The following is a 14,243-nucleotide window of genomic DNA, read 5'->3' as shown; positions in this document are numbered from 1 at the left end:
GGCTGCAGCTGAGGTCTTCATTGTCCAAGGGTGTCAATGGGGCACCTTTCACCAGCATTAAATTCCCTTTAAAAAAAAAAAAGGGAGCGGACATGCAGCAGCGTGGCTCAGCTCTCCGCAGCGCTCAGCCAACAACTGTGTGAGGGAGGGTTTCAGTGGAGTCCTCTGATATGCAGGGCTGGCTCTAGGATTTTTGCCGCCCCAAGCAAAAAAATTTTTGGCCGCCCCCACTTTTTTTTTCGTGCCCCCCTCCCCCGGCCCCGTCCCAACTCCACCCCTTCCAAACTCCTTCTCCAAATCCCCAGCCCCGCCTCCTCCCCCGGGTGTGCCACATTTCCCCCCCATTGCTTCCTGGAGGCCCCCGCGACCTCCCGCCCTAGCTCACCTCCACTCCGCCTGCTCCCCCGGGTGCGCTGCCACTCTGCTTCTCCCCCCTCCCTCTCAGGCGAAGGATGGGGGAGAAGCGGAGCAGCGGCGTGTTCAGGGGAGCAGGCGGAGCGGAGGTGAGCTAGGGTCGGGGGGCGCAGGAAGTAACGGGGGGTAGAGGAACCACTCCCTGCTCCAGCTCACCTCCGCCTCCCCTGAGCGCCCCCCGCTCAGCTTCTCCTCCCTCCCAGCCTTGCTGCGCAAAACAGCTGTTTTGCGCTTGGCAAGCCTGGGAGGGAGGGGGGAGAAGCAGAGCGGCGGCGCATTCAGGGGAGCAGGCGGAGCGGAGGTGAGCTAGGGTGGGGGGGAAGCGCAGGAAGTAACGGGGGGTAGAGGAACCGCTCCCCGCTCCAGCTCACCTCCGCTCCACCACCGCCGCCTCCCCCAAGCGCCCTGCTGCTCGGCTTCTCCTCCCACCCAGACTTGCTGCGCCAAACAGCTGTTTCTCGCGCAGCAAGCCTGGGAGGGAGGGGGGAGAAGCGGAGCGGCGGCGGCGCGCTCAGGGAAGCAGGTGGAGGCGGAGCGGAGGCAAGCTGGGGCGGCGAGCTCAGGTGGCGGGGGCACTTTTTCCCCATGCCCCGGAGTCAGCACCTATGATGGCCGGTTCCAGAATGCCGCCCCTAGAAATGTGCCGCCCCAAGCACCTGCTTGTTTTGCTGGTGCCTGGAGCCGGCCCTGCTGATATGGATTGTTTCTGGAACTCACCGCTTGGGATCATCCATCATAAAACCACGCTTTGCGTAATCACTGTTGTTCAACTTTTCCTGCCCAAACACAAATGTGCTTCAGACAGCAAACGTTCCACCTAGGCTCACTATCTGTACGTTCAGATGAAGGAGAACGGCGGAATGAGCTCTGCGCTTGCCAGCCGGAGTAGCAAAGGGATAGTGAACTTAAGAACACAGACGTAAATCCACCCCCTGCTCCAGGACCCATGAGCACTGACCGTAGGTGCGGGGGACTGTGCTTTTAAGAACCCCTCCCACAGGCACATCTCTAACAAGTCCCAGGGGCCGGGAGAGGGGGACTGGGAATGAGAGCTCCTGCCTTGCACATGGGGAGACACATTCAGGGAATGGGGGAGAGGAATCTCTGACAGGTGGATTTTGCTCACTGTGGTTTGTGGCTGAAAAGAGAAGAGCCATCAGGAGGAGAGGGCAGGTAATTTGCCCCATGTAGAGGGGGGAGATTCAGTCCTCAACAGTCAGTGCTTTATACTTTGCCTTAGTAAGACCAAACAATGTGCTCAGTGGAGAGGTTCTCATATAGGGCCTCAAAGGATCACGCGAGGCCTGAAGAGTGGAGGCATTTTGTACCTGTCTGTAGGGAAGGAGTAGTCCAGAAGGCATGAGATCACTGTGTCCAGATGCTCTGCCTCGCCAGTCAGCAGGGCCACTAACTTCTTCATCAGGGTCCTGGAGCTGGGCTGCTGGACTGAATCCAACCGGCTGTAAACCCCAGCCACAAGGTCTGCTGCCTGAGAGAGAGGGAACCAGATGAGACGGGAAAAGACTCTCATCCCATCCTGCAGCTGGGGCAAGAGGGAACCTCAGCATCCCTGGAGAATCAGAGTTAGCCTCTAGGTTTTGCCTAAAAGTCACAATTTCCTATATTATTGGCAGGGCTCATTTCAGAGCCTTACAAGGTGCATTGTCGCAAAGACCACATATCAATGGCTCAAAGGAGATGAGTCCTATCTAGGCACAATACAGGGGTAACATAAGAATGGCCATACTTGGTCAGACCAATTGTCCATCTAGCCCAGTATCCTGTCTTCTGCTGGTGCCAGATGCTTCAGAAGAAATGAACAGAACAGGGCAATTTATCGAGTGATCCAGCCCCTGTCACCCAGTCCCAGTTTCAATCAGAAGGCGTAGGGACACCCTGTGCAAGGTGTTGCACCCCTGACCACCTTGGCTAATAGCCATTGATGGACCTGTCCTCCAGGAACTTCTCTAATTCTTTTTTGAACCTGGTTATACTTTTGGCCTTCACGACATCCCCTGGCAATGAGTTACGAGTTGTGTTGTGTGAAGAAATATTTCCTTAGGTTTGTATTAACCGAGGTTTGTGTGTGTGTGTGTGTCTGTGTGTCTGTGTGTGTGAAAGGATAAATAAAACTTCCCTATTTACTTTCTCCACACCATTCATGAATTTATAGGTGTGGGCATCCCATGGATTTATACAGAAGCACTATGATATTTTCTGTCTTATTATCTATCCCTTTCCTAATGCTTCCTAACATTCTGGTAGCCTTTTTGACTGCCATTGCACACTGAGTGAATGTTTTCAGAGAATTGTCCATGATGACTCCACCCTTGAGTGGTAACAGCTGATTTAGACCCCCTCCGTTTGTATGTATAGTTGGGATTATGTTTTCCAATATACAGGAATCAGACTAGAAGATCTGATGGTTCCTTCTGGCCTTAAACTCTCTGAACGTATGACTGTTCCCAGCACTGGGAATTCTAGTTTCCGTCCATCTCAGCAGCAGCGCCCCATACCTTCTCCACCTTAGTCCCACCGCTGTTCACCACGGCAGACAGCAATCCCTCTGCAGTTGGCTGGCAGTTATTGTTGCAGTGATTCGTCAGGCCATCCATAACAGTCAGAATGAAATCTGTCCTCTCTCTTGGGTTGAAATAGACTCCAAAGAGCTGAAGCATACAGGGAAAAGTGTAATTTACAAAAGGCCTGTCCTGATTCCACGGGGGGCTGATAACTACTGGAGCCCAGAGAAAGCCCTGTCTGGGGGTTGCAGGTCCTCTCCAGCTTCTCAGGGGCTCTGTTTTATTCCTTTCTATTACAGGGCCCCAGTGGCTGATGAGGCTTCTGCTGCGAAAGCATATCACTCACAGTGAGGCAAGAGGACTAGTTAAACCATTACAGTAGCCAACCTAGGAGTGCTGCCGTGCACGTCAGGATGTGCATTTAGTGGTGTCAGACACCTACTTCTCAGGCATCCGAGGTGCAAGGGTCACCATTAAAATATCAGCAGTTGCGGGATCCATGTAGTAATATTAGTAATGACTGTTACAGTACTCGGTCTTTGACTGTGACTGTATGTGATACCCTCCTACAACACATCCCAGCATAAATACAGCACCCAAGTCCTGATTACGACACCATCACCATACTTCCTGGCTTGCAGCCTGACCCAAAGACCATTGAAATCAATGGAAAGACTTCCATTGGCTTCAATAGGTTTTGGATCAAGCCTATATAGTACAGACCTCGTTGTGACAGCTTCTAACAACCCAAAGTACTAGAGCAGTAGGCGTTCAACCTTCCCCATATGGACACTCCCTTTCCTATACTAGGACCCTCCCAGAGTCCCCTTCCAAACTAGCCAAGACCCTGTCCCATTTGGCAATAAGGAAAGGCAGGGTGGCTGTGCCCCCCAGGTTGGGAACCCATCTGCTAGAGCAATGGTTCTCAATCAGGGATACACATACCCCTGGGGGTACACACAGGGGTGGCAGGTTTGTATAATTTTTGGCATTGCCCAGAATGGGTCCAAGTCCCGCCTCCCCCTACACCTGCCTCAGGCTCTGGGAGGGAGTCTGGGTGCGGGAGAGGGTTTGGGGTGCAGGCTCTGGGAGGGAGTCTGGGTGCGGGAGGGGGTTTGGGGTGCAGGCTCTGGGAGGAAGTTTGAGCACAGGCTCTGGGAGGGAGTCTGGGTGCGGGAGGGGGTTTGGGGTGCAGGCTCTGGGAGGAAGTTTGAGTGCAGGCTCTTGCCGCCCCTGGGGGTACAGGGGGTACATCAACTCATCTAGATATTTGCTTAGTTTTACAACAGGCTACATAAAAAGCACTAGCAAAGTTAGTCCAAACTAACATTTCATACAGACAATGACTTGTTTATACTGCTCTATCTACTATATCAGTGTTTCTCAATCTGGGGGTGGCAACCCCCAGGGGGGTCATGGGATGGGTTTAGGAGGGTCACAAGTTTAGGGTCGCCATTGGGGTGGCAAGCAGGGCCCCCGCAAATCTAAGATATATGCAGAAGCTGAAACCCAAGCCAAGCCCAATGCCTAGGTTTGCCAACTTTGTAACATTTAAAAACCGGACACTCATGCAGGAGTGCTGGACCTCTTCTGCCCTGCCTCTTCCCCCCGAGGCCCTGCCCCCCATTTGGTCCTCTTCTCCCCTTCCACTGTTGCTCACTGCTCTTCCCCTCTTCCCCGCCCAGGTCAGGAGCAATTTGCCTGCTGGGAGCTGCAGCCGCATGATGTGGGTAGGTGGCGGCCCCGGTTGAGTAGGGGCTGGTGCGGGTGATGACCTGGCACCTCCCCACCTCCCTCACCCACAGTAACTGGACTTTGGGTGTCCGTCAGTAGATCTGACCGGACACTATCAGATCCCCTTTTCAACCAGATTTTCTGGTCGAAAACCGGGCACCCGGCCACCTTACCACCGCCCGGGGCTCAAGCTGAAGCCCGAACCCCGCCACCTGGGACTGAAATCAGTGACTCCTGAAAGAGGTACAATAGTCTGGAAAGATTGAGAACCACTTGTTAGAGAGTAGATCACTCTATGAGCATTTGTTGTCTTCACTGTTGTAGCCGTGTCGGTCCCAGGATATTAGAGACACAAGGTGGGGGAGGTTCTATCTTTTATTGAACCAACTTCTGGTAGTGAGAGAGACCAGCTTTTGAGCTACACAGAGCTCGTCTGTCTCTGTCTGAAGAAGAGCTCTGTATGGCTCCAAAGTTTGTCTCTTTCACTTACAGAAGTTGATCCAATAAAAAAATTGGACCTCACCCATCTTGTTTCTTTCTGAGCATGTCATTTCTAGCCATGAGGAAGGGCAGGAGCTGTAATTCTTGGGTAAGCCATACACAATAGAGATGGGCGATCCAGGGACAGGAAGTAGTTTGGAGCTGTGCGATACCGTATTGTACTGACACCAATGTAGAATGGTCATTAGTGCCAGGCTGTGATTACCTCTGCGACCTTGGAGGGGCTGTTGCAAACCACAGTGGGGCTCCAAGCAGCCAGAAATTCCTTGTTCCTCTGTTCAGTCCATTCCACATTGTTTCTGTCCAACTGTGCAACTGAAATACATGTTAATAACACTCTTAACGTTCCATTCTGCTTCCTGGCTTCTGCTCTCATCCCTCTTTACTGGACAAAGCCCTTTGTTTGGCCCTGATCCAGGAAAGGATTTAAGCACGTACATTATTCTAAGCAGATGAATAATCCCAGGGACTTCTGTGGGACTACTCGCCTGATGAAAGTTACAGATGTGCGTAAATGTTGTGCTGGATCAGGGCCTTGACCCCCAGAGTAAAGTGACTCTATCAAGTGGTGACTGGAATCTAGCCAAAACACTTCAGTGGCATAGAAGTGGATTAACACAGTCATGAATCGAGCCCCAGATTTGGATCCAGATTTCCAACAGCCATCAAAGTTCTGGGGCGTTCGGGGTACAGGCATCTCAAACTGATCTAATTGGTCTGATGGCGTTTAATCCCCTATCATCGTGTCCTACTGACCCTTCCCATTCCCACTGACGGAATGAGCTCTACCAGTCTCAGTTTGCGGTAACGTGTGTTGCCTTTCTCTGTATTCCCCCCCTCCCCTTTCCTTTCTTTGAAAGTCAGGGCTAGAATTACGGGATGACTATCAGACGCTTGTTTCTAGAGCCACAAAAAAACCAGCACTCTGTTCAAAGGAACAAATACCGAGCCAGATGCTCTACTTCTTCCTCAGGCACTATTCTGAACTGGAGCTTTGCCTGAGGAAAGTCTCTAGCATTTAGCTCCCAGGAGGGGGATTCAGATGCTCCTCAGTGCTTCTCTTACTCTTTTGGCGCCACGCAATAGAGACGAGGTAACCAACAGCCTCTGCTGCCTTTGAGCGGATCGCCTTGACGGGATCCCCACAGCGGATCCCCAGCACTGCAACCAGGTGTCCGAGCCTGGTGAATGGAGACGCTTCCTAATTGTACAAAAGAGAAGAGGAGGAATCCATTACCACTGCAGGTAAAGCGGGCTGTGTCTCCTAGGCAAGGAGTCTATATCCACACAGTCCCTTTCTATAATGGGGCGTGATCCTCAGCTCTCCCTCTTCAGAAGAGGCTTGGGAGCCAGAAGAAGAATATAGGGCTCGATCCCGCACCACAGACATCCACTGGAGTTTTGCCACAGACGTCAGTGGGAGCAAGATCAGGATCGTAATGATTTGTAACGGCTGAGGTGGGCTGGAATGGAGAGGCCTCTTCCTGCAGCTCCACAAGAGGAAAGTATCCCATGGTACTAGGATGAGGAATGGAGGCAAACAGGGAACCAGCTGGGGATGAAATGTCTTCAGTCTCTAGGATTTTGAAATCTCTTTTCTCTGAAATTCATTAGATCCAACCATAGACAAACCCGTTCTTCCTGTGCCCCTTGTTAGCTGCCTTTCCTGCATTGGAAAGAGGTGGCCTATTCCTCCAGGGCACTGGATTTATTTTCCAAGTGTATCAGACGCAAACCCATCTCAGTCAGGATGATGGACAAGCAGGGAGATCGGTTTTTCCTCCGCCTATTAGGGAGCATTGCACTGTGGGGCCTATCAACATACTTCTAAGCAGGAAGTTTCTCTGGCGTGGGAGAGTGCCCTGTAGGTCTAGTTTGCAATCAGGTCACTAGAAGTCAAGAGTTACTCACATCCAGTTTGACTTCTGTGGCCACGAAGTTTAGGAGCAGTATGCTGCTCCATATAGCCCTCCCCCGCAAGCAATTTTTCCTGGACTGCATCCAGGAGTCCATGAGCTGCAGGAAAAACAAGAGAGGTTAAAAATAACAGGGGGAAAGGGTGTATACAAGTGATCCCCAAAGGATAATCTTTATTCTGGCTGAATCATCTCACTCTTACAGATACAGGCTGCGTCTGCTTTGTGCAGACTCAAAATACACATGGAATTCTTCTCTTCGAACGAAAGCAAAGTGCATTTCTCTCTGAGGGCCCAGTCACACACCCGCTGAAGTCAACGAAAGTTTTGACATTGATCTAAGGACCGATCCAATGCCCTCTGAAGTCAACGGAAAGGTCCCCATTTGATTTCAATGAGCATTGAATCGAGCCTTTAATGGATGCAGGTTTGGGTCCTATGTAAGGAAGGGAAGGGCCAAGTCTTCTCTGGACAAGCCACACAATCCAGCATTTCATTCAGCAAAATAAGAGCAGCTGGAGGAAAACTTCTATTCTTTCATATTGCAGACTTTGGGCCAGCCCTCATGCTCTGTAGTTAGCGGCACTCTTGGTTCCCATTGCACCCATTGGTTCTCACTGTGGGACAGCTGGAGCTGGGAGTTCTGTAGAGGCCAGGTGCCAGCCCTCACGGGGGACTAGAGTCCTAGCAGCGACCCCTCCAATTGCATCAGGAGTGGCAATGATGGGCAGTAAAGGGAATAACGTCCTCATTTGGAAAGGACACTGTGATGTAAGGGCCACCAGGAGACAGGAAAGAAACTGAGGGTAACAATGGAGGAGATTGTCAGACCTCACAGATGGAAATAGAAGACTCCCCCGTGCTACATGAACCTTGTCACATATGCCCTAATAGGAGAACCCTGTGGAGATGGGGCACTCCGTTCTTTCCTTAACTCTCCTTTCCCTCACAAGCTCTTAACAAGATTTTCCTGTTCCTCTTCCCTACCTTACCATCCTCCAACCGGCATCTCCAGATCCTGTTTACCTGCAAGATCATCTCTAGCTCAGCTGGAACTGGATTTTCTAAAATCAGACTCTGGAGCATCTCGTGGAGGGTCTGCAATGTTCCAATGAAGAGGTCCTGAAAGGAGGGGGAACCGTTATGCTCAGCGCCACAAAGCTGTGGATTATACAAATAATTTATCTTATGGGCTTGAGGCAAGAATCACAAGGTGAAATTCTTTGGCCTGTATTATACAAGAAATCAGGCTAGATCAGGGGTGGCCAACCTGTGGCTCCGGAGCCATATGCGGCTCTTCAGAAGTTAATATGCGGCTCCTTGTATAGGCACCGAATCCGGGACTGGAGCTACAGGCGCCAACGTTCCAAGGTGCCCGGGGGTGCTCATCAGGGGCGTAGCCAGGTGGAGGGAACAGGAGCAGTGGGGGAAAAAAAGCGCCACCCGCTGCAGTGCTTTTACTGACAGGGCGGTGCTCCGGGTCTTCGGCGGCACCTCGACGGTGGGACCTTCACTCGCTCTGTGGGTCTTCGGTGGCACCGTGGTGGCGGGACCTTCACTCGCTCTGCGGGTCTTGGGTGGCACCGTGGTGGCGGGACCTTCACTCGCTCTGCGGGTCTTGGGTGGCACCGTGGTGGCGGGACCTTCACTCGCTCTGCGGGTCTTGGGTGGCACCGTGGTGGCGGGACCTTCACTCGCTCTGCGGGTCTTGGGTGGCACCGTGGTGGCGGGACCTTCACTCGCTCTGCGGGTCTTGGGTGGCACCGTGGTGGCGGGACCTTCACTCGCTCTGCGGGTCTTGGGTGGCACCGTGGTGGCGGGACCTTCACTCGCTCTGCGGGTCTTTGGCGGCACCTCGGTGGCGGGACCTTCACTCGCTCTGCGGGTCTTCGGCGGCATTTCGGCGATGAAGCTTCAGTGCCACCGAAGACACCCGGAGCTAGTGAAGGTCCCGCCGCCGAAGTACTGCCAAGACCCGGAGCGCTGCCCTGTCAGTAAAAGCGCCGCAGCAGGTGGCACCTTTTTTTTTCTGCTCCCGGGTGAGTAAAATGAAAAAGGCGTCACTTGTGCTCGGTGCGGGAGTGGCCGCTGCCCCGCTTCCACCCTAGCTACGCTACTGGTGCTTACTGCTCAACCCGACTCTGCCACAGGCTCTGCCCCCACTCCACCCCTTCCCGCCTCATCCCCTGAGCCTGCCGTGCCATCGCTCCTCCCCTCCAGAGCCTCCTGCACGCCACCAAACAGCTGATCGGGACATGCGGAGAGGGAGGGGGAGGCGCTGATCAGCGGGGCTGCCAGAGGGCGGGAGGTGCTGGGAGTGGGGTGGGGGAGCTGATGGGGGGCTGCTGACATATTACTGTGGATCTTCAGCAATGTCCATTGGAAAATTCTGGCTCCTTCTCAGGCTCAGGTTGGCCACCCCTGGGTTAGATGATCTAATGGTCCTTTCTGGCTTCCAAGTCATAAACCAATAGAATTTATAGTTCAGACCTTGTCCTAAGACAAGGTCTATAAAAATAAGGCCAGATCCTCAATGAGTGCATATTGACATAGCTCCATCAGCGGGCGTGAAGCTACACGGATTCATACCAGCGAAGGGTCTGGCCCATACTTCTTGTACACAATAATTGCTAAATAATTAGCTACTTCACTTATTCAATAATGTGGGTGCCCTGAGCACAAGAGAAACCGTATTTAGATTTATTCTGGGCAGTGAATCCTTCAGGAATCTCGAGAAAACTAGCCTCATGTTTCAACTGATATTGGCCTGCCGTGATTCAAAGCTGTGCTCTTGACAATCACCCAGAAAGCCAGATGCATCGTTATATCCCTGCCTCATTTCCATTATAAACCAAAGGAAACTGATAACAGAAAGACATCATCTTCCAAATCATCCCCCAAACCTGTTGTAATGAATTCATCAATGCCTCCCTTGGGAAGATAACATGCAGCAAAGCCCTTATCAGAGAGTAAGGAAAATGTTATAGCAAAAGAAAGTCCTACATTGAAATGAGATTTTTTAACATTAGAAATAAATATCACTTTAATAAATATATCACCTTGTCTTTGCAGGAGCGCCGCCAGCTTTTCTGCTGCCCTAGGCGGCGGAAGGTCCCGCCCCGAAATGCCGCCCCCCACAGAGGCGGCGGAAGGTCCCGCCGCCGAAATACCGCTGTGGTCGCCACCCCCAAAATTGTAGCGCCCTAGGCGACTGCCTAATGGGTTGCGCCGGCCCTGTGTCTTTGCCCTTTACTCCTCTGGGTCTTAGATACTATTCACTCCAATGATTTGGTTAGAGAGAGCATATGTGAGCATGCAGGATGTGAGGCAAATTAAGTGTTCTAAATTCTATTGACTTTGGTAGTGAATTTGGTCCAGTGTCTGTAATTTCTCTCCCCTCAGCTTTAGGGCCATTAATCGCTTTTCAGAATTAAAAAGCGCAGGCACTGAAAGCTTTAGCAACTCTGACAGTACGGGTCAGATGTTTAAAGATTTGCCACCATATTTACACCCACAATTTGAAGGCGCAGCTTTGCTCCTACTGGTCTTTTCACCCATCAAGTTGATCACTTCGATGCCAAAATACTGGATTTAGGTGTGAAATCAGGTATTTCAGGTGCCCACGTGAGCTAAGGTGTAACTGCAAATAATTGCAGGTCAAAAGTAGGGACTAAAGTAAAGTTCAGGCTGAAAATGTGGCTGTATCGAGTGCCGCAGGACCCCAACTTTATTCAGCCCCTTCATGCAAGAGGACCTAGCTGTGTGAGGTGCCACACACCAGAAATATCTGGTCAGTGATCAAACAATAGCCAGCCCCATTTCTGGGGCAAGCACTAAGTACGTTTTCCTCATTCCACATGCCTCATTCTAGCTTCACCACCCAGATTGGGATCCCCAGTAGTTCCCTAGTAAATTGAAAACGGATGGATCATTTTCATAATTGGGAATGTGGCAGCTACTTGCTGTATGCATGGGACGAATGATCAGGGCCACGTCACCGGGGCTAAAGTCCCCAACTGAAACTCCACAATGGCGTTCCATGAGAAATTTTGCTGACAGTGTAGTCACATATCACCAATATGGGCCCAAAGTAAGTAACAGGAAGCCATTCTTGAGTTACCTTTGTGTCCTGGGCGCTTGTACCCCTGATTACTCCTTGTGCCTGCAATGTGGTTAGAAGTGGCAGGGAAAACACGCTCTTGAGGAATGTTCTCAGCAAGACCCTTCTCTGGTGGGAGCCGATGGCCTTCACCACATGCTTTTTGCTGGTAAAAGGAAGAAGCCTGGATTGGACTTTGAGGTGCTGAAGCGTAACAGAGGCATCAGATGGTGAGGACATGAACTGAGGGTTATGCTGAAGGAGCGTGAGACTAAGAGACATTTGGACTATACAAGAGAACAAGATCATGTGAACAGTAACAATGTAGAAGAGTAAGACACTGGCAAAGATTAACAGAATACAGGAAAAGCACAGGAGGGCAGGGACTTGTGACCCGAATAGGAAATCTGGCTCAGAAACGCTACAGAAGAGAGTGAAGGAAATGACTCAGCTGACACCTCCAGAAAGAAAATCATCTCAAAATGTCTGCAGAGACTCTTGGCTTTGAATCACATGTGGAGTAAAGAGGATTACAATGTTACTGGATAGAAAATCATCAGTCAGCCATGCAATAGTCCCCCAGCTCCTCCCCAAAGAGTCCTCAGCATCTAAAGAGAAAAAGGCACGAAGTGAGGGACTGCTATTGGCAACTCTGGTCCCACCGAGCATGGAGTGAGAAGCCAGGTGTGAAGGCTGGGCAGTTAAATGAGAAGTCACGTTACCTCAGTTCAATAATGATGGCCATGGCCTGGAGCCGTATGGTGCTGGAGAGAGAGTCCCGGGGTTCTTTCTTAATCATCTCCAGTCAGCACTGAAATACCTTAATCACAGTCAGCAGCGAACCAGCTGAGCGGCGAACAGCAGAGGCTAACAGCAGGAGTTTGCCTGGGAGCTGTCCAAGAGGAGGTACGCTAAGTGCTGCATTAGGGGGGCTGTGTTGGTGGGCCTTGAGTGGGCCTGACTGGTATATAAGGGCAGTCAGCAGCGAACCAGCTGAGCGGCGAACAGCAGAGGCTAACAGCAGGAGTTTGCCTGGGAGCTGTCCAAGAGGAGGTACGCTAAGTGCTGCATTAGGGGGGCTGTGTTGGTGGGCCTTGAGTGGGCCTGACTGGTATATAAGGGCAGTCAGCAGCGAACCAGCTGAGCGGCGAACAGCAGAGGCTAACAGCAGGAGTTTGCCTGGGAGCTGTCCAAGAGGAGGTACGCTAAGTGCTGCATTAGGGGGGCTGTGTTGGTGGGCCTTGAGTGGGCCTGACTGGTATATAAGGGCAGTCAGCAGCGAACCAGCTGAGCGGCGAACAGCAGAGGCTAACAGCAGGAGTTTGCCTGGGAGTTCGCGTGGGGAGAGCGCACTGAGGCTTTCATCTGCAGGTTTCTCTGAGTAGTTCCTGCAACAGTTGAGGAAGCTCCTAAGAGGACGGTGATATGGAAGGTGAGCGATCAGCTGTTGTAACCTGCACAGGTTGTGCCATGTTTGTCTTTCTTCCGCAGGACAGAAGTGACTTTGTCTGTACAAAGTGCAAGCTGGTCTCCATATTGGAGGAGAAGGTTCGAGGGCTGGAGAAACAAGTATCGACTCTGCGTTGCATAAGGGAAAATGAAGATTTCCTGGACAGACGTCAGGAGATGCTTCTACGGCCACAATGTTCTGAAGATTCAGAGCAGGCGCAGCAGGGACAGAAGGATTGTGAGGAGGTTTGGCAGCATGTGACCTCCAGAAGAAGAAAGAGGAGCGTCCAGGCACCAGCAATGGAGATACAGGTGAGCAATCGTTTCCATGTTCTCTCTACAGGTGCTAATGCGGAGAGTGGACTAGATGGCCCATCTGAGGGAAGGGAGCAGAAGGAGACTCCACCGATTGGAAGGCAAAAGATGCACTGTCCTAGGGATGGGGGTTCCACGACCACCACTCCCAAGAGGAGGAGGAGGGTGGTGGTGGTCGGGGACTCCCTCCTCAGGGGGACTGAGTCATCTATCTGCCGCCCTGACCGGGAAAACCGAGAGGTCTGCTGCTTGCCAGGAGCTAGGATACACGATGTGACGGAGAGACTGCCGAGACTCATCAAGCCCTCAGATCGCTACCCCTTCCTGCTTCTCCACGTGGGCACCAATGATACTGCCAAGAATGACCTTGAGCGGATCACTGCAGACTACGTGGCTCTGGGAAGAAGGATAAAGGAGTTTGAGGCGCAAGTGGTGTTCTCGTCCATCCTCCCTGTGCAAGGAAAAGGCCGGGGTAGAGACCGTCGAATCGTGGAAGTCAACGAATGGCTACGCAGGTGGTGTCGGAGAGAAGGCTTTGGATTCTTCGACCATGGGATGGTGTTCCAAGAAGAAGGAGTGCTAGGCAGAGACGGGCTCCACCTAACGAAGAGAGGGAAGAGCATCTTCGCCAGCAGGCTGGCTAACCTAGTGAGGAGGGCTTTAAACTAGGTTCACCGGGGGAAGGAGACCAAAGCCCTGAGGTAAGTGGGGAAATGGGATCCTGGGAGGAAGCACGAGCAGGAGAGCGCAAGAGGGTAGGACTCCTGTCTCATGCTGAGAAAGAGGGACGATCATTGAGTTATCTTAAGTGCCTATACACAAATGCAAGAAGCCTGGGAAACAAGCAGGGAGAACTGGAAGTCCTGGCACAGTCAGGGAACTATGATGTGATTGGAATAACAGAGACTTGGTGGGATAACTCACATGACTGGAGTACTGTCATGGATGGATATAAACTGTTCAGGAAGGACAGGCAGGGCAGAAAAGGTGGGGGAGTTGCGTTGTATGTAAGAGAGGAGTATGACTGCTCAGAGCTCCGGTATGATACTGCAGAAAAACCTGAGAGTCTCTGGATAAAGTTGAGAAGTGGGAGCAACAAGGGTGATGTCGTGGTTGGAGTCTGCTATAGACCACCAGACCAGGGGGATGAGGTGGACGAGGCTTTCTTCTGGCAACTAGCAGAAGTTGCTAGATCGCAGGCCCTGGTTCTCATGGGAGACTTTAATCACCCTGATATCTGCTGGGAGAGCAATACAGCGGTGCACAGGCAATCCAGGAAATTTTTGGAAAGCA

General features: G+C 51.9%; 1 long non-coding RNA gene across 1 annotated transcript; it reads right to left on the bottom strand.

Moving 5' to 3' along the window:
- Positions 1-2,935: 2,935 nt before the first annotated feature.
- LOC135975284 (uncharacterized) lies at positions 2,936-6,452 on the bottom strand. Its single transcript, XR_010592215.1, has 3 exons — positions 6,237-6,452; positions 5,377-5,486; positions 2,936-3,083 (listed from the first exon to the last, which is right to left on the bottom strand). It is a non-coding gene; the product is annotated as an uncharacterized LOC135975284 (long non-coding RNA).
- Positions 6,453-14,243: the final 7,791 nt, after the last annotated feature.

This window comes from Chrysemys picta, chromosome 13 (genome assembly GCF_011386835.1).
Source record: "Chrysemys picta bellii isolate R12L10 chromosome 13, ASM1138683v2, whole genome shotgun sequence".
NCBI classification, from domain to species: domain Eukaryota; kingdom Metazoa; phylum Chordata; order Testudines; family Emydidae; genus Chrysemys; species Chrysemys picta.
The sequence above is the reverse complement of the archived record's forward strand: the minus strand, read 5'-3'. Positions and strand labels throughout refer to the sequence as shown.